Consider the following 20890-nt stretch of genomic DNA (forward strand, 5'->3'; position numbering starts at 1 on the left):
TCTGAAGGGGCTGCTCACTTCCCCTTGTCCTCTGGAATGTAGAAAGGCAGGGCTTGGTGCTAGGCAGGAAAGAGAACAGGCAAGGATACACTCGGCTCCACTGCAGGTAGCCCATGGGGAGCATCTACAGCCATGGGGACTAAGTGAGGCGAGGAACCTTCAGTTGGTGAGAAGTTCGAGGAAAATTATGTTTATTTTCAATAAAGTAATAAGATAGCTCTCTTGCCTTTATAGCTCAAAACCAAACCAAACCAAACCCATTGTCATCAAGTTGCCTCCTATTCTGACTCATAGTGACCCTATAGGACAGAGTAGAACTGCCCCACAGAGTTTCCAAGGAGTGCCTGGTGGATTCGAACTGCCAACCTTTTGGTTAGCAGCCGTAGCTCTTAACTGCTATACCACCAGGTTTCCATAGCTCAAAAGGAGGACTGAAAAAGGAGAAACTACTTCGTGCTTATCAATTAAACCAGGAGAATGAGCATTCAGCTTAAAACAGTATCTTTCTCCCACCCACCTCTCCACTTCCATTCAATAAGAATTTTTAAAAAATCCTTTATCTTGAATTTTACTTTCAGGCACAACTTGCACAGGAGAGGAATTTAATACACAATTGCTAAAATTTTTATCAAATGACTAAATGCCAAAAAAATCCAAGTCCAACCCCTTCATCAAATGGCTTGTACTAGCCACCCCCTTTTCTATTTCTATTTTTAATATACTCTATTTCCTTTATATCTTTGGAATGGTCAACTGTTTAGAAGTTTGAAAACTCGGAAAGTAACGTAAGCTATTAAATCATTACAACCCTTAAGGTAAGTAGGCTTGTCCCAGTTGCTGAAAATGTGAAGATGATAATCAGCCAAGGAAAAACCCTATCAAAACCATGGTATGCTTTTAACATACATAAGAGCAATCTGGATGGACTAGAAAAGGTAGACAACAGGATGTTTAATTTTCCCTGTAATTCAAGACTCAGAATAGAGGTGGAAGAACAGGGCAGCAACAAAATAACGTTCCTAACAAAAAGATCATTTCCCTTTCTCCATCCGGCTTTCGATCCGGAGACATGAGACTTCATATTTCCAAGGAAAAAACGATTTCTGAATTCCAATCCCAACGCAGCAATAGTGTGCAAAGGAACTGTAAATTTCTCACTCCCAGGATCTGTCTTAATCAAACTTTCATGGACACCATAATCTTTGTAAGACACCAATGAGTGCAGATAACCAGTCCTCCATCTCCGACGGTTACAGACGTCTAAATTTATATTTTTAGGTTTTGGGCTACTATTGCTCTTTTATCCCCTTTCTCCCAGTTAGACAAGAGTTTAGGTGGCGTAATCATAGCAACTGTGGGCAAACTATGGAAGTCAGAAAGAAGCTGCTCTAGGAAACAGTACTACAAAGGAAAGCCTATACCCAACTCCCTCACATATTAATCCAGACAAGCTCAAATAATTAAATAGAGACGGAAAAGGAGCTTTGCCAATCCAGTGCTAGGCTGTTTGCTTTGCTTCAAGGAAGCCTTCTGAAGCTCAGGGCATGACGCAGCCAGGTGTTCTGGGGAGCTTAATTAAAACGCATTTTTACAGAACAAAATAGATTTCAAGTTTGAGAACTAACAAAGCCTGCCGAACTTTAATCATTTGAACATTCAAACAGCCAAACTCTCTCAAGCAGGCCGGTGGAATACAGTGACCAACAATCAGTTCAGAATTTTTTTTTTTTTTTTAATTTCCTTATTTTATCTAGTTTAATATATACGGGGCCAGGTTCATAATATCAATTAACGACTGGCGTGTCAGATGCCACACTTCATCCATCTCCCACTTCACCTCCAGCCCTGAATCACTCTAGTGGCCAAAACGAACAATGTTATAGCATCATGGCAACCCAGTGAATGCAGGCCCTCAGAATTCTGTTGCTTGCCTTGCTCAGTTGTGTGAAAGGGACAATTATTTAATTTTATCCTTCAAAAACTTCAATATACACAGATGTACTCCCCCCCTCCGCCCCCCGAAAGTCATTCAGACAGAGAGATTAACAGACCTTCTCTGATACAAGAGACCACCATCTGACTCCCAAGGTCATGACCCTCAGGGCTCCCACCCTCACTCCAGTTTGTGTGGTATCCTCATAACTTAATTTACAGCAAATGCCAGCAGGCTCTGCCTAGTATTGAAACACAAGGCAAATTCAGAAACAGCAACAAACAATAATTTAAAAAAAACAAAGATGATGTGAGTTGAGTTTTTTTTTCCTCTGCTGTTTTCAAAACATGACAACGGACAGGCTAGTGTTGAGGTCTTATCTAATATGGCTTCCAGTGTCCTAGGAACAAAATTCACACACACCAAGCTGAACAGAGACGCAACGCCTACTTTACTTCACTACAAGTGATACAAAGCAAAAACTCATTTTCAAATGAGAAGAGTAGCAGATAAGGGCAAAAACACTGACTTTGAAAAACACATTATACATATTAATTGTACGGTTTTCTCCCAGATAAAATGTCTCCAATTATATCACATAGGATTTCTTTAGAACACATTAAAATATAAGTTAACCCCCCCTTTCAAACTGGACAGAGAATACATGCATCAAATAGGATCATATCTAACCCACACAACATACAATACACATACAATAGTACAAAACCCAAGGATTGTACCTTTCAGTGGTGATTGCCTTGTTCATAGCACTAGACTTTTTCTCTTAGACCTTCTAAGTCCTTGTTTGTTCCACAAAGAATTTTCTAGCCATCTGATGTACTATTACTGAGCTAGTGGCATTTCAGGAGAGCTCTCTCCCTTCTGAAAAAAGCAAACAACTGCATAGATATCTTTACACTAAGAAAATCTCTTAGAAAAACCAAACAACTTGCTAATCTCTCCAGCCCCTTCATCCAAGCAAAAGATAAGAAAAGCAAACCTAAGTCTGTTTCAACCACATTCCAGGGACAAGTTCCCCTTTTTCTTCCTTTATCAAAATTCTAGCATTTAAGTTTCTTTCTTTTTTTTTTTTTTTAAACAGACCTCACAGGATAAACTGCTGCTCACACCCGCAAACAAAGCAGTATTTGTTTAATGAGGATTGCTGCCATGGGTACAGTAAACAAGGGGCCCAGCATTTGTGTTTATGAACAAACACACCATCTTACAAGAGCAATTTAACATTAACCAGGTGGAATAATCAACAGATTTCATAGGTGACACCAGGGGCAGGACTAACGTAAACAGAACTGGCGAAGAGAAAGGGGCCACTCTTTGGGAATCAAGGTCGAGGCAAATGCATTGCAGAGTAAACAGCTGGGAAGAAGGCAAGATAAACAAACAGTCATTCTTCTGACATTTAGAGCGGCAGAAAGGTTGTATGTTACATAGATCAGCTGCTGACCACCATGAAATCACACCAGTTGGAGACCAAGCCGGCTTGTTTGCACAATGCCATGTTTGCTTATAAACAACAATTTGCTGTTACCAACCTCGCATTACTCGTCATCATGTAAGCCAGAGCAGATGAAGCGAAATCCAGTTAACTCTTTGTTGGTGACATTACTTAGAAATAATAATTAAAAAAAAAAAAAACACATGGCCCCCTATGAGAAAAAGAAAAAAAAAAAAAAGAGGTCACCCCCATATGAGGCATATAGACAACACCCTTTTATTTCCCGTCTGGCAGATAAAAAATCAAGTGGCCTCATGGCTTAAACTACTAAAGGCTGGGTTTGAACACAGCTTTAAAAGGTTGTAATATGTCCACGCTTGAGTAACTCTGCCTTCATTTCCTGGGCTCCTCTTCCTTCATCAATGAAATATATGGGTCAAGCACGGAGTCTGATCTTGTGGGTTTTATCTAGAAGGAAAATGCTGACGTTCCTTTCTCCCTGTGCCAGGCTTCTATTTCAAGATACCTTTAAGCCCACTGGGCCCACAAATACATGATTTGTAGCAACCACAACCACTCTGTGAAAAGCAAATTACATCAGGTTATAAATTTGCTTTTTAAAAAACAAATACATGACCCGGTTGATGATATGTGTAACTGCTCAGTTCATTTTATGAGCTTATCAGACAAATTTTAGGTCTTCAAAGCCAAAAGGAAACTCTGATGGCATAGTGGTTAAGAGCTACGGCTGCTAACCAAAAGGTCGGCAGTTTGAATCCACCAGGTGCTCCCTGGAAACTCTACGGGGGCAGTTCTACTCTGTCCTGTAGGGTCCCTATAGGGTCACTATGAGTCAGAATCGACCTGACAGCAATGGTTTGGTTTTTGGGTTTCAAAGCCAAGAACAAAAAAGAAGTTCAATGAGTTTTAAAATGCGCTAAGAACAAAATGTTTTATCTTTAAAAATTCGCTTCATGTGTAGTAACATGGAAAACAGCTTAAAGAAAGTTATCATGTTTTATCAGAGATACTATACTTAAGGATAGAATTTGCAATGAAAGCTTTAGTTTGAGTCTATCTTACAGATACTTTATTAAACTATTTAATTTTGATAACGTGTGAATAACGTTTCTCCATTACTTAAAATTTAATAAGCAAAACATACTGAAAAACAGTCCGTAATTTATGTTTTACACTTGTAATCATTTAATTATTATTATTTTTGAATTCGGCATTATTTTAGTACAAAGTACAGTAATACTTTATCTGCTGGGTAACCAAATTACAATCTGAAAATGAAAAGGAAAAAAAATATACCTTGGAGGGGTCTGGCAAATTGCGTTAGTAACAATCCGATTATTGGAATTTTCACCTATGTCTATAAAGGGTAATAAAAGATCTTATTGGCCCCACCCCCACCCCAGCCCCACCCAAGTTCCACTGTAAACTTCTCCATCTTTTCTAGCTGCTGGTGTTCCCTCTCCGGCTTTAATTTTCTATCCTTGTTCTGCAACCCTAAAGCCACAAAGTAACTACAGCATTTTCTTTTGTGTTTTTGTTTTGTTGTGCTGTGGTTTATTTCCCAAGTCTCTCTCTGGCTACAGACTCCTTTCCCCCATCAATGTGGCCCTGAAGGCCTCCACAATGTCTGGGGGAGAAATTTTCACTAAGTGTTCAGTGCACTGTAAAGAGGAACTTTTTCAGGCTCCTGGACCTGTCAGCACCTATGGACAAAGTGAAGGGGTACAGGTACTCTCCCTTCCCTGCCCTAGAAAGCATTCTGGGGCTCGAGCCCTTCTACTGCCCTAGAGAAGCCAGCCTTGTTCAACTCTAATGATGATGCAAGTTTGGCTGCTGGAACAACCACCACATAGCCTCTTCCTCAAATGCTATGAGAACAGAACGTTCTAAAATCCCATGCTTACTACTGTATGTATGTGGTCAGGATGACTAGGAGGCAAAGAAAAGCAAGTGCTTTACCCAATGTCCCAGTGCAACTCAAGAAAGAAAAATGAAATAGAAGCTGGATACTGTATACCCTGTCATCCTCACTCCCTGTCTCATGGGACAACGCCCATTACTCACTTCTTGCCAGGAGTTCTCCTAATCTTTGTTTTTATTTTCTTTTCCTGAAGTCTGGATGAACCAGACTTACCGTAAAAAATTATAAACACAGTTTACAATTCTAAATGATAATCCAAAGAGTTGGAACCATATCTCTTGATAAAGGCCAATAATTGTGTCTTGGAGTTTTTAAAGCCAAGCTCAACCACAGTGCCTAATCATTACCTGTGTGAACTCCTTTGTATTTGCAAATGACTGCATAGATGGGTTACCATGAGTAGGATGAATAATTGCCTTCATTCTTCTTCCCCAGTAGTGGTGGTAAACATGTTCTAATCCTCCTTCATTTTTACTTTCATGTGCCTAATTTACTTATTTTGTTCCCCACCAAAAAACAAACAAACAAACAAAGAAAACCCTGCTGCCATTAAATTGATTATGAGACATGGTGACCCCATGTGGTACAGAGTAGAACTGGATTTTCTTGGTTGCAATCTTAATGGAAGCAGACTGCCAGACCCTTCTTCCACGGTGCTGCTGGGTAGGTTCACAGTCAACCTTTAGGTTAACAGAGGAGTGCAAACCTTGGACACCACCGAGGGACCTATTTGTTCTCCACAGACCCCCAAGTTTTGGAAACTTTATTTACAAAAGTTAAATAAATAAAAAGTACCTCTATTAAGGGGTCTTTTATATAACCTGCTTGATAAACTATTTTAAAAACTCAAAATAGCCCCAAGGACGCTGTGGGGAGGCTCAAGATTAAAAAACACCCATCTGCCCTTTTCATAACTCCTCTCTGGGACGAAAAGCTTACAAATTCTGACATTCTAAGAGAAGTCATGTTGTCTGAGTGGACACCTGAGCCAGTTTCCCAAACCTCAATCATCCCTTCTACCTTCATTGTTTCTACCATCTCTGTCTACACCTACATGATTATTTTTTAAATCAACTCACGTGTGATAAACAAATCTATTTTCAGAAGGAAACTTTCTATCGCTTCTTCAAATGGAAAAGCAATATGTAAACCTTTGTAGAAACAAAAGACTGTAAAATAAATGTAGTAAAACTCATCCAATGTTATTAAATTCCACGTAGATCCTGCTGTCCTCAGATGCTCTGAGCAGAAGCCATGTTCTTTCTTTGTTAAATAATGAGCTTACAACTGGTGGAGAGAGATTAAAGACATGCTAGCACCAAACTGAGACTTTCTCCTTGGCTTTATCAGAAGGATTAAAACAGAGCTGAAAATGGAATTGCTTCAACTTCGAATCACAATCATCAGAACTGGTGAATGATTTATGAACCACCTAAAAATTCTCTCCCAACTCACCAGTCCACTGAGTGGTAAGTGGCTTACACACCAGGGAACTGAGCTAGAGGAGACATAAGGGCCCACGTGAGGATCCAGGCTATGTCCTTAGCTTCTAAGCATGGGATTCCTAACACTGTAATTCACAAAGCATTTACTGAGGGCTTACTGTATGCACACTACTTACTCTGCTAAAGACATAATCAACCAAGAAGCCAGATTCCCTGTTCTTGCCCCCAAACTGAAAGCATGTAGAAGACACCCTAAAATCAATTCCTAAGACAAGCCTCCCAGGTCTGCCTTTTCTCACGCCATCTAAGAAATGGTGCCTCACCCACACTTAAGCAGAGCTGCCTTTCCACAATGCAAGTTCAGAGTTTCTTCAGTATCAACTAACTATGATAAAAACTATAAGCGTATCATCCAAACGCTTTACTGGTCAAAAAGATGGATGCTTTTATTAGTCCAACCTTTTTTGTAATGGAGTGCCACTGATGACCCAGCATTAGCCTCATTCCCTGCTATTAATCACACTTTTAAGAGCTCATTTTGCTTTAAAATCTTAAGAAATTGCTATAATTTAAAGACACAGTGTCTACATAATGGAAAGTGCTTCATAGATTATATCACTTCATAAAACATAGTATTTTTGATACAAACAACGACCATGATGCTAAGGTGTTACAAAGTGAGAATAATTTATATGTGTGTGTATATAAAACAAAAGTGAACTATAAGCTGTCTTGTGTATTTGTAGCTTCCCATATCTGTATACTCAAATCATGACCTTTGGGGAATTGATTAACCTAAAGGCACAGGCATATAGTTTACACAGATTAAGACTAATATAATACTCCCAAACAAATAAAAATGAAAGAAAAACTAATGTGAAAAGGTAGAAAAGACGTAAAAACATATGCACTTTCAGAAATTTCCATCAGCAATATATGCCTCACTCATCATCGATAATTCCTGTGCCTTGTCTGTCCATGTGAAGAGAACTAAGGCAAGCTCTTCAGCAAGTGACTTCAAGACAAACTACAGGTATCTGCCAATTTACTTTCAGTATGATTTCTATAGCATAATGATGCCCTTCCCTCATAAATCCTCGTCTCATTAAACCACCCTTCATGACCATTCAGCACAGCTGAATACCACAAAGGAAGGAGTATCTGAGTTTTTCAAAACATACAGATAAAATAAATCCTTTTTAAAGCACTCCTTCAATTCTTACTACCATACAACTAGAACACGTATAGATGCATATTTTGAAATCTTGCACACATACACACACACACAAAATGGTAACATGATGTTACATGATGAATGAAGGACAAGCTCCATTCAACCACAAAGATTATAAGTAGATCTGGTATGAATGGCTGGGGAGAACAAAGAATCACTTAGCCTAAACGTCAAGAACCCGGTTGTTGCCCTACAGTTAGCAAGGGTTGAATTCAAAGCCAGAGGCTGGTGGTAGAGTACAGGTGTGCTGGGACTGACTGTTCAGTGATAAGTAATCACAGCCCTGACTGAGGGGCCCCTCCTCACAGTGATAAACTCTCCCATGTGGTGTCCAGCGTTCAAGGTAAGCACCTAGACCTTGGACCCTCCCACTCTGTACCTGTTTCTCAAGAGCTGGGGGTAGGCAGGGGAATGTTGAGCCAGGAAGAATATCTAAAGAAGAGATGGAAGTTCATTTTATCAAGCTACATTAGCACACTGTCACAGACACGCCAACAATGAGGGCAGAGCTCGAGATGCCCAGAACAGGTAGAATGGCACTGATGGTGGGGTTGTCTGATGGTGGCTTCCCTTCACACCCTGGGTGTTGAAGCCACTGAATGGCTATAGAGTTAATGGTGGGACCATCTGTTGTCCGTTGACCTTGGGATTCTCAACAGCTTTCATTCATCAGATAAGCACCCAAAGAAACTTTAAAGGGTGCAGAGTTCCTCCTTGGCATTTCCATGATACTTCTGAGGGGTGGGGTACTAGACATCTTTACAGCAGAGACAACAGCTCATGTCAAGTGTGGGACTTGTTATCTGGACTCTAGAACAGGGAGTTAGAATTATTGGCCTTAACTTTCTTCATCTGTAAAATGGAAATGAAAGGGCTAATTATCAACATCAGCATCTGAGTTAAGACTCATCCAAGGTCATAGCTCACAGATAACCAACTGATGGAAAGGGCTAGTGTATTTATCCCAAGAGTAGACCTCCACGGCACTTTCCTTAGGAGACCAGTCTTAAGTACAGGTGCAAGGGCTTTGTCTCATGAAAAGGGCTTTCCAGACAGAATGACATATACCTCCAAAAGATAAGTTATCACTCTCTACACCACAACCATGGCACAGTACCTGCCCATACAATGAGTGTTCCTGTGGACAGCAGTATGGGCACCACCACCTGGGAGCTTGTTGGAAATGAAAATTCTCTGGCTAGCTTCAGACCTACTGAATGAGAATCTGCATTTTAATAGGATTTCCAGGTGATTCAAATTAAAGTTTGGGGGGCCCTGATGTGGTGGAAAGGGACCAGCCACTGGACCAACAGACATACTTGGGATTAACTCTTGGCTCTGCCAATTTTAAGTTTGCAGTAAGCCACCCAATCACTCTATCTTTCCATTTTCTTGTCTCTAAAATCATACCACTCTGCTCTGGGTTTACTCATTCTTCTAGTCAATATATATTTTGTATCTAACATGTGCCAGGTCCTGTACTAAGTGCTGGGGCAACAACAGAGAACAAAACTAATACAGCCCCATTGCCATGGAAGTGACTGTCTAACGGGGAAGACAATCAACTACTCGCACATAAGTGGATTAGAACTGTGATAAGTGCTAATATGAAAAATGCACACAACTCTGAGAGCACACAAAAATAATATATGTAAAGTGCATTGTATGTAGTAGGTGTTCAATAAATCACAGCGATATTCAGCCCATAAAACCTAGCCCTTTGGGAGGCCACTGAAACAAACTCAAGTGCTGAATACTTTTTCCCCACCATAAAATGAGCCTGAAACAGGGCTGTGTTCTCAGTTAAGTTTAAAAAAAAAAAAAATGTTTTTCCTGCTTTCTCCCAGTACATGAGGAGTATAACATCAATAAAGTCAACATTTCTTAGAAGGACAGCTTAGAGAACAACGTTAACTTTCAGGTTATTGTTAAGAATTAACTCTTGTTTACCAAGTTGTAGTTAAAGGGGAAAATACAGAGGAGGGCAGAGGGCAATACTGCAAACCAGCCTTGTTCAAAGCTGTCTTTGATTATATTTAAAAGCCTCCAAACCTACAGAAAAGCTTTAATTGGCTTTTCAGCAGCATTTCTCCCTTGTATATGCAGTTTGTTGTTGAAGTCAAGAATGTATATGCAGTTTGTTGTTGAAGTCAAGAATGTACATGCTATTAACTGTGGACAGGATTAGCAACCTGTACCTTATATTGTGGATGAAAGTGGTTAATTATTAGCGCACTTAGCACATGTACACACAATAGGAAAACTGGGCTGAGTAGGAATCAAAGAGAGCCCAGGACCTGACAACTCCCACCCCGGGAACAGGAGGCACTTGATTCTAACCACACTGAAACGGAACATTTTGGGTGTATACACTATTCCTTCAAACAGCCCCCCAAAGTCTCTGTGGTCTCCCCTCTACTCAACTCCCCACACATTAAAAAAAAAAAAAATTAGTGAACTTTAAATAAAAATTATAAATATGATGTAATAGCTCTCTGTGTTTAGACAAGTTTTTGATTTTTTTCCAAAAAGTTGGCTTCCTTCCTATAGGTGGTTATTTGTGACAGGAGAATTCTCACCTCACTTTTAACCAAATGCCCCTGATTGAAGAGTACAGAACAGAACAGGTCACCTGGAAAAGCAGGGCGATTGGGGCAGGTGAGTTGGGTGGGATATGTTTCATTTAGATCCCAAGATCTTAACGTATACTAGCTGAGTGACAGCAACCATTAGCTGCGATGCTATTTTCACCTCACACACTGGGTGGGGAACATACTTTGATTTTTACAAGTTGATGAAGGCAGCCTGGAGGTACAGTGATTAAGTGCTCAGCTGCTAACCAAAAGGTCGGCAGTTTGAACCCACCGGCAGCTCTGTGGGAGAAAGATGTGGCGGTCTGCTTCCATAAGGATGACAGCTTTGGAAACGCTATGGGCAGCTGTCCCCTGTCCTATAGGGTCACTTTAAGTCAGAATCAACTTGATGGCAATGGGTATAAGTTGCTGTATTGGTAGATGGAATAGGAAGGAGTGACTAACAGCTTGATAAATAGTTAAAAATTGATGGTGTTCATTTTTAGTGCCTGAAAAAACACGTATCTTTAGGATAATTCCCCTTAGGTCCAACTATTAAAAATGTAAAGTATGAGGGGAAAAGAATAAATCTAGAATTAAAGGAGAGAAAACTTAAAAAAAATCTAACAATCTGTCCTGTAGAAGTGGAGAAGTGGCTCTCAACTGGGGGCAATTTTGCCCCTCCCCTCATGGGACACCTGGCAATGTCTGAAGATGTTTTTGGTTGTCACACTTGGCGGGAGGGGTGTGCTACTGATGTGTAGTGATTAGAGGCCAGTGATCCTGCTACACATCCTACAATGCAGGGGATGGTCCAATACAACAACAAGTATCTAGTCCCAAATGTCAACAGCGCCAGAGTCGAGAACACTTGTTCTACTGAAATTTGTACGGTTTTCATTACAGGATCAAAGTATTGAATCTTATTTCTTGCTCAGTAATAAGTTTATAACGTACCTTAAAATGTTAATGATTTTTTAATCATTTTTGTTTGCATTTCTACTTCATAAATACCCCTGAGCTGAACATCTATTACGAGTCAGGATAGGCAAGACTTAGGTGGCACCCTTACATTTGAGTGGCTACTGTATTTCAAGAGGCTGGGCATGGTGCGCTCAGATGGGCTGAAGCAGGGAGGGCATGCAAACAAATAGGAGAAGAGCTGGCTGGACGCGGAAGTTAGGCCAAGCTAGAAGTGGAGCAGATATCAGGGAAGGGGTAGGATAAGACAAGCTTCTTACAAAGAACAGTCTGATAGAGGGGTATTGGTGGTTCAGTGATAGAATTCTCACTTTCCATGTAGAGACCTGGGCTTGATTCCTGACCAAGGCACCGCAGGTGCAGTCAACGCCTGTCAGTGGAGCCTTGGGTGTTGCTATGGTGCTGAACAGGTTTCGGCAGAGCTTCCAGACTAAGGCAAACGGGGAAGAAATGCCTTGAGATGTACTTCTGAAAAGTCAGCCACTGAAAGCCCTCTGGATCCCAGCAGCCTGATCTGCAACTGATGGTGGGGATGGCAAAGGTCCGGGCAGTGTTTCATTCTGTTGTGCATGGGGTCGTCATAAGTTGGGTGCTGACCAGACAGTAACTAAGAACTACCAGCCTGACAGAAGTACACAGGATGAGACTAAAGCAAGGAGACTGTGGGGCAAATTAGGAGGCATTATTCCAGTACTGAAATAGGAGACGCTTCTTGAGCGCCTTGCTCCATCCATGTCTCCCTCTCCCACTTGTAACTCTAACTTCTGCATCTCCCTCTGTGAAGCATACATGCCAATCTTAAAATAAGCTTCCTCAACCTCAAGCGTCTCTTTCAGCTCCCTCCCTCTCTCCTTCCTTTGACTGCCAGCTGATTGAAGGAACTATGTATCTCATTGTCTTCACTTCCTCCCCACCCACCTGTTCTTAGCCCACTGCAAGCTGGCTTCTGTCCCGCCTCTCAGCTCAAAATAGTCCTACCACGATTGCTAATGAGCTTGAAGTTCTAAACTCAATTGACACTCTTCAATCCTTACCTTACTCGACCCCTTGACAACAGGACACTGTCATTCATACTTGTCTCTCTTGAAAAAAAAAAAAATCTCTCTCCCTTTTGCCTCTAGGTTTTCCTCCTCTGCTTACATACCTGGCGGCTCCTTCTCAGTCTTTTTAAGGAGCTCCCCTTCCTCTGCTCTTTCTTCAATGTTTCATCTTGCCTAGAGTTCCATCCTTAGCACTCCTTAAACTCTAAGCAAGGGTTGGTAAACCTTCCCTGTAATGGGCCAGATAGTGGGTATTTTTTTTTACTTTACAGACTCCATGGTCTCTGTAGCAATTACTCATCTCAGCTATTGTAGGGCAAAAGCAGACCTAAACATTACAAACCAATGGGTATGGCTGTGTTCCAATACAACTTTACTTAAAAAACAGGTGGCAACTAGATTTGGCCCGCAGGCTGTAGTTTCCCGACCCCTGCTCTGAAGCACCATGGCTTGAAGATCTTATCCTTCCCATGGATTCAATTCACGTCTATATCCTGGTGACTCCTGAATCATTTCTGCCAACCAAAAATATCTCTCCAAAGGTGCAGACCCATGCTCCTACAATATTCTGGACTCATCTACTTTGATGTCTTAAAGTAGCCTCAAACTTTGTCCTAAACTGAAATCATCTACTTCTTCCTCTGTCCAAACTCTAAGCCAGCTCCTATTCCTGACTTCTCAGAGAAGGGTCAAACTCCAAACCAGGAACTATAGATAGTCTTCCTTCTCTGTCGCTTCTCATATTACCAAGTCCAAGCAATTCCACCTTCTTTTAAATAATGCCTGCTTCTCTACACCTTTGCCTCGGAGCATGCCCCCATCACTTTATAACTCTAGATGTGTATTAACACAACTCCTAGTCTTGTCACACCTCAGCACATCTCAGCAGGTCACCCACCACCTGCTTTAGATTCTTCAATGGCTCCCTACTGTAAAGTCTCTAACCTCTAAGCCTGCGCTGCCCAATACAGTAGCCACTGGCAACATGTGGCTACTGAGCACTTGAAATGTGGTTAGAGTGACTGAGGAGTTGAATATTTACATTTAACTAGTTTAAATTTCATTTTAAAAACTAATACTCGAGTCAGTTATTGAAAAAAATTTAAGAATATGCCAAACAACTTGGGTATATGAATCTACTCTAACAACCGCAAACTCTGTGAAGTGTAAATACAGATCAAATGTTTACGATGAAAATTAAGCGACCAAACTGAGATGATTTTGAAGACTGTAGTATGAAAGTAAGGTGGTCTGGTGGCTCAGTGGTTAAGCGCTCAGCTGCTAACCAAAAGGCTGTTGGTTCAAGCTGCTCCTTGAGAGAAAAGATGTGGCAGTCTGCTTCCGTAAAGGTTTACAGCCTCAGAAATCCTATGGGGCAGTTCCATCCTGTCCTATAGGGTCATTATGAGTTGGAATTGACTTGATAGCAGTGGGCTTTTTTGTTTTGTTTTGGTAGTATGAAAGCAAAGAATGTAAAGTGTGTTTCATAAATTTTTAATACTGATTACATGTTGAAATGACGGTATTTTGGTAAGTTGGGTTAAATACAATATTAATACCTGATTCTTTTTCTTTTTTTTAATGTGGCTACTGTTGTTGTATACTGTCAATTTTGACTCAATGGGTCCCCATGTGACACTGCAGAACTTCCCCACAGGGTTTTCTAGGCTGTAATCTTTTACGGAAGCAGACTGCCAAGTCTTTGGCCCATGGAGCAGCTAGGTGGGTTCAAACCTGCCAACCTTCTGGTTAGTAGCTGAGTGCTTAACCACTGTACCACCAGTCAAAAAATAAAAACCAGACTGGTTGCCATTGAGTCAATTTCAACTCATAGCGACCCTATAGGACATAGTAGAACTTGCCCCATAGAGTTTCCAAGGAGCGCCTGATGAATTTGAACTGCTGACTTTTCCATTAGCTGCTATAGCACTCAACCACTACAGCACCAGGGTTTCCACTGTACCATCAAAAAACCAGAAACCCTTGCCCTCAATTCCAAATTATACCGCCAGGGCACCTTAATGTGGCTACTAAACCCACTGCCGTCGAGTTGATTCCGACTCATAGCGACCCTACAGGACAGAGTAGAACTACCCCATAGAGTTTCCAAGGAGCACCTGGTGGATTCAAACGGCTGACCTTTTGGTTAACAGCCATAGCACTTAACCACTACGCCACCAGGGTTTCCAATGTTGCTACTAGATAATGTAAAAATTCATTATGTGGCTCACATCCTATTTGTACAGGCCAGCTTTGGGCGAGGGTCACTACCTTCGTGATGTCTCAACAGCTAAAATCATTGACCCAGTAACTGTCATATTATAGGAACTGAGGCAACGTCAAAGATGTTTCTCGGATTTTCAGCCCAGATGATCAGGAGAATAATGACGCTCTTGTGAGAACAAATGAGCAAGGGGAAGAGACTGTTCTTAGGCGAGAAGCAGAAGTGAAAGCAAGAGCTAATGGGGAGTTATCAGTACAGTGGTGACAGTTCAAAAGGAGTGGGTGAGACCTGGAGGGGAAGGGTCCTCTGAGTAAACCATAGTCAATATAGAGGAAACAGGAAGAGTGCCATTTACTGCCTATTAGCGTCTAGACTTCACAACCACCCTGAGGTCTATATTAACCTTCTCCTTTGGAATAAAAACTGAAGCGCAGAAAAGATAATAAACACACACATACACACACAAATACAAAGCTAGCAGACATAAATGTGGAGCCCAGAGTCATGCCATCTCTGTCCACTACACTATGCAGGAGCACTCAGGGTAGAGCCCTAGAAAGTGACATAAGTTACAAGAGTTTCATGAAGGAAGGGGTGGTTGCCGGTTTCAAGTGGTTGAGTGAGGTTGCGTATGATAAGATGACGGAGAAGGCAAAAGGGAATTCCCCCACCCAACATCAAATATCTTTATCCTTCTGTCCTTTCCTTTTGAGAGTAAGTGGCTGTCCACATTCTACGTTGATTCTCAAACCTATGCCCTCCCCATCAATTATAAGCCCTACAACATCGACCTCTGTCTGTCTGCTGAATCCCTCATGTTAGCCTATACACACACTCAAGGTGCCTTGACCTTAGTCATTTCCAGTTACTCTTCCACCCCTCGAGTTCCTACCCTTCTACCTCTTTATCCCAATTCTCAGTTAAGCTTCTTGAAACAGTACTGTCTCCATGTTTTTACCTCTTACTTGCAACTCTCTGCACTGTGGATTCTCAATTCTCCAAGCTAGGACAGTAGTTCCTAAACTTTGAAGTCAATTAGAATCGAGGTCCTCATCTAGATTTGTGGCAGAAGGGCAGGCGTAGAACACTGGAATCAGGATGTACAACATGTGGGCCAGAGGACGCAGATGCAGGTGGTCCCTGGACTCACCAAGAAACACTGCAAAACCCAACAGACCAGAGGTTCTCCATCACGCCTGACACAGAAGGGTACTCCTTGATATATCTGCCATAGCTTCGCTGAGACCATGTCCTCTGACCACCAGACTCTCTAATTCTTCACCCCTTAATCTCTTTGAAAGGCTTCACTATCTTCAACCCCACTATCCATCTACCAGTGTGTCATACTATGGTGGTTTGAATGTTGCTGGAAGCTATGCCACCAGTATTTCAAATACCAGCAAGATCACCCATGGTAGACAGGATTCGGCAGAGCTTCCAGACTGAAATAGGATAGGCTTGATGATCTACTTCCAAAAATTAGCCAAGGAAAGCCCTATGGATCACAACAGGATATTGTCCCATATAGTGCTGGAAGATGAGCCCCCTAGGTTGGAAGTCACTCCCAACATACAGTGGATAAAAAAATGGACTCAAGCATACCAATGATCATGAAGATGGTACAGGATTGGGCAACATTTTGTTGTTATACATAAGGTCGTTATGAGTTGGAGCCGACGTGGTGGCAGCTAACAACAATCTTCAACCATCTGTTCAACAATGGTATTTTTCAAGGTTCCCCTTGCTCTCTATACATGCTTCACCTTCATCTATTCCGTGATTACCCCAGAATGGAGCCCGGCCTCTGCTCCTCTCCTTTATTGGTTATCTCCACCACTCAAAGTCTACCAGACCCCAAAAAGTCAGTATATCCAAAACTCAGCACTCTTCTCTCAAAGCTACTACTTTCCCTATTCATGGAAAAGTCAGTTATCAATTCCTTTGACATTCAGTTGATTACCCAGTCCTGGTAATTTTCCTCTTATGTATCTATCAAATGAATCCCCCTTTTCGTCACCACCACAACCACCCAGCCCTCACTATCTAACTCTCCTGAAATCCTTGAGGAGCCCTTTTTACTTAATAAACATATTTCCAAACAAAAGTCAATCTGATCAAGTCGCTGTCTTCCTTTCAAACCTCCCACAGCCTCCCTGTTCGCAAAAAATAGTCTTAATTTCTTTGCTAAGAATACCTACAAGCCCTTTGTGTAATATCCCAGACTGCTCTCAGGCTGTCCTACTCCACAAACAGACCCTGCTCCTTCATATCTCTGCACATGTGTTCTCTGAGTCTACTTATTTTTTTGTTCAATAAACTCCTATGAATGCTTTGAAGCCCAGCTTATACGTTACTTTTAGAGAGGTTTTTCATTACAAATACTCCAAATGTAACTTTTTTTTATGTCAAAAGGCATATTTCAGTATGATAATAACCAAATCTCTCTTCCCACTAGTCCAGGAGTACCCCATCACTGCACTGCTTCATGAAAGCTAAGAAGTACTGGATACTTAGAAGTCACTTGGCCAGTTTGCCGAGAGAATAAATGGCTCCCAAGCTTGGGAAGAGTGCGTTTGCTGCGGAAATGCTAAGCCGTCAATCCTCTCTGCCTGGACAGCAGCAGTGAAGAAGTGGTTCAGTCTGATCAGCAGTGAGCTTTTCATTTAATGCCTCTTACTTCATAAACTACTAGTGTAGCTCGATTCTCTGAACAACTGGAAAGCAAACAGAGCTGATAAGAGAATTAATGCTTTCTTCCCAAATCACATCATCTAGGATAACGAATAAATAGGGAAAAAAAAGATGATGTTTATAAGTATTACAGGAGAGGGGGAAAAAAAAAAACTTCTGAGCTAAGTCATAATTGCTAATGCTACGGATTTGTTCCCTGTAGAATTCACTGAGATAAACACAGATTTGCATATTTTGAAGGTATTTTGTCTGTCTGTTAAATATTCCTGTTACTGTAAAGAATTTTTCCTTATAAGGAGTAGCTGTTTTTCTCCCTCTCCTTTCCAGTTCTCTGCCAGTTTGCACCCCCTCTCCCCAGTCCCATGTTTTGGGATCTCTCCCTCAAACACCAAGGCTGGAGGAAACCTTTTGAACTATGGGGTCATGATCAGAAATCCAACCACATCTACTGAGAGAAAAAAGATGTGAGGGGATTTCAAAGCAGAACAAGAATGTTGTTACTGTTAGCTGCCATTGAGTCAGCCCCTGACTCATGGTGACCCCATGCATAATGCTACCTGGTCCCTGACTCATGTGACCCCATGCACGATGCTGCCTAGTCCTGTGCCATCCCCAAAATCAGCTGGAGATGGAACCATTGCAAACCATAGGGTTTTCACTGGCTGATTTTCAAAAGTAGACAGTCAGGCCCTTCGTCCCCTTAGTCAGGACGCTCTGCTGAAACCCATCATAGCTACACAGAAGCCTCCATTGACAGACACGTGTTGGCTGTGCATGAGGTACATTCCTTAGGAGTCAAACCTGGGTCTCCGACACAGAAGATAGGAATTCTACTACTGAACCACCACTGCCTCCAACTGCAAGAACAGGTACAAGCAAAGGGTGCCAATCACAGGGACCCAAGGTGAACTAAGACAAAAGGTTCACACAAAAAAATTTCACTTTCTAGAAACAATTGGCGGCCTTATAGATTAAACTTGAATAATTCCAAAAAACAACAACAACAACAACAAAGGATATAGAATTTCTCTTTAGGGATATAAAAAAAGATCTGAAAATCGACAGTGGTGATAACTACACAACATGGTGAATATAATTAATGTCACTGAATTGTACACTTAAAAAGGGTTAAAATGGCAAATATTTTGTTATATATATAGTATGTACTCGCATATATGTCAAATACACATATATATATATCACCATCCCCCCCCCCCAAAAAAAAAAAAAAACTGAAGAGATGGGGTAGAGAAAAAAGTTTGCGTGGCAACTTCTATTTTCGCAGTAACTTTACTTGAGATATCAAGGGCATGAGCACTTTTTTGGCAGCTTGTGCTGCTGAGATCCTCTGGGGAGGAGAAGTTTAAATTACAGAGATTTTAATCTTCCCATTTACTGGAGCTAACTAAAGTACCTCGGGTTAGGAACCTGGATGTCTCACTTTGGCTCTCAAATTCTGAACTGGTAACATTGTTGGGATCTTTCCTGTAGGCAAAGCTGGGATTCTTCAAAGTACAGATTCTTGTTCTCGGTCTGGATGAACAACGTTGACATCAGTTTTTCAGTTTTGGCTTCTCGCATCAGGCCCAGGCGATTCCTGCCAGTTTTACTGCCCAGCTCCATTCGGCAGCCATTCTTAGAAATGCCTCACACCTGTGCAGGGGCCTGTAAGGCACAGGGGATGCCAGTATCTAGCCTGGAGTCTGCTTTTCCTTCCTGGAGTTCCCTCCTTCCCTCCCTCTCTCCCAAACTCTCTTAATCTTAGTCTCTCTCTCTCCTCACAGTATCTGTCTCTTCTGTTTGTCATCTTTCTTCCACAAACTGTTGCTTTCTCTCTCCGTCTTTCAAAATTTCTATTTGAGACCCTTCTTTCAAAGTCTCTCTCATATATTTCCATTTGGCTTCTTTCTCTGTCTCTCTCTTTCTTTCTCCCTCTCACTCTCTGCTGATTGTCATCTTACTCTCATAGTCTCTCTCTCACTCCCAGTCTCTCTTGCTCTCCTACATTCCGTTTCAGTTTCTCTTGCTCTCTGCCTCTGTCTCTTGTTCTTTCACACTTACAGTCTGCTTCTCAGAATCTCTCTTTTACTCTCTCTTTCTGTCCTATTTTCATCTTTCACAGCTTCTCTCTCCCTCTCTGCCATCTTTCTCTCACAGCTTCTCTCTCTCTCTCTGCCATCTTTCTCTCACAGCCTCTCTCTCCCTCTCTGCCATCTTTCTCTCACAGCCTCTCTCTCCCTCTCTGCCATCTTTCTCTCACAGCCTCTCTCTCCCTCTCTGCCTTCTTTCTCTCACAGCCTCTCTCCCTCTCTGCCATCTTTCTCTCACAGCCTCTCTCTCCCTCTCTGTCATCTTTCTCTCACAGCCTCTCTCTCCCTCTCTGCCATCTTTCTCTCACAGCCTCTCTCTCCCTCTCTGCCATCTTTCTCTCACAGCCTCTCTCTCCCTCTCTGCCATCTTTCTCTCACAGCCTCTCTCTCCCTCTCTGCCATCTTTCTCTCACAGCCTCTCTCTCCCTCTCTGTCATCTTTCTCTCACAGCCTCTCTCTCCCTCTCTGTCATCTTTCTCTCACAGCCTCTCTCTCCCTCTCTGCCATCTTTCTCTCACAGCCTCTCTCTCCCTCTCTGCCATCTTTCTCTCACAGCCTCTCTCTCCCTCTCTCCCTCTCTGTCATCTTTCTCTCACAGCTTCTCTCTCCCTCTCTGCCATCTTTCTCTCACAGCCTCTCTCTCCCTCTCTGCCATCTTTCTCTCACAGCTTCTCTCTCCCTCTCTGCCATCTTTCTCTCACAGCCTCTCTCTCTCCCCTTCTCTCACAGCCTCTTGCTCTCACTCTCAGTCTCTGTGCCTCAGCACCTCCTTTACTCCCTCACTGTCTCTCTGTCTCATCACCTTGCACGCATTCAGTCTCTGCATGTGAGTGAGAGCTGACTGAGCTGTCACCAGCGAGTAAGTGGGACTGTGTACAGTCACGCTGGTCAGACTGAGTTAAGAGCCAAAGTTCGCAGGATGTCAGACGGCAGCTGACAGTCCCTTCTGGTGACAGGGCAGAGCATGCAGGACGTTTCTGGCTTGGCTGTGGGTGGGGAGAGTCATTTTGGTCTTCGTGGTATTGGTGGTGTCGGGGCCTCCAGGACCACATGAGAAGCTGGTGTGGTTCTAGCAAGGCAGCAGTTCTCACACTCTTAGTCATCCCTCCACTGACGCATGGGTGGCTCATGACCCACTACTCAATGCTGATCCACAGTCCTTTTCTGAGACTGCGTTTACAGCCACACAAGCATGACGCGCGTGTCACCATCCCAACATCAGGCAGCTTTTACGATACTCATGTTTCCTCAGAATCCCCTTATATCGCAGCTCTAAGATTC

The 20890-nt window shown here is 42.2% G+C and overlaps 1 protein-coding gene across 6 annotated transcripts in view; it reads right to left on the reverse strand.

Moving 5' to 3' along the window:
- FOXP1 (forkhead box P1) overlaps nucleotides 1–20890 on the reverse strand; it is a 416711-nt gene that overhangs the window by 258845 nt on the left and 136976 nt on the right. Inside the window, exon 1 of one of the 6 annotated variants that reach the window (XM_049862994.1) lies at nucleotides 2674–3452. The exons of the other annotated variants lie outside the window; for them this stretch is intronic. The gene's annotated coding sequence lies outside the window, so the exon portion shown is untranslated. Of the gene's footprint in view, nucleotides 1–2673; nucleotides 3453–20890 lie in introns of those variants that run through there. 6 annotated transcript variants of the gene reach the window in all.

The sequence above is a fragment of the Elephas maximus genome, chromosome 20 (assembly GCF_024166365.1).
Source record: "Elephas maximus indicus isolate mEleMax1 chromosome 20, mEleMax1 primary haplotype, whole genome shotgun sequence".
Lineage (NCBI taxonomy): Eukaryota > Metazoa > Chordata > Mammalia > Proboscidea > Elephantidae > Elephas > Elephas maximus.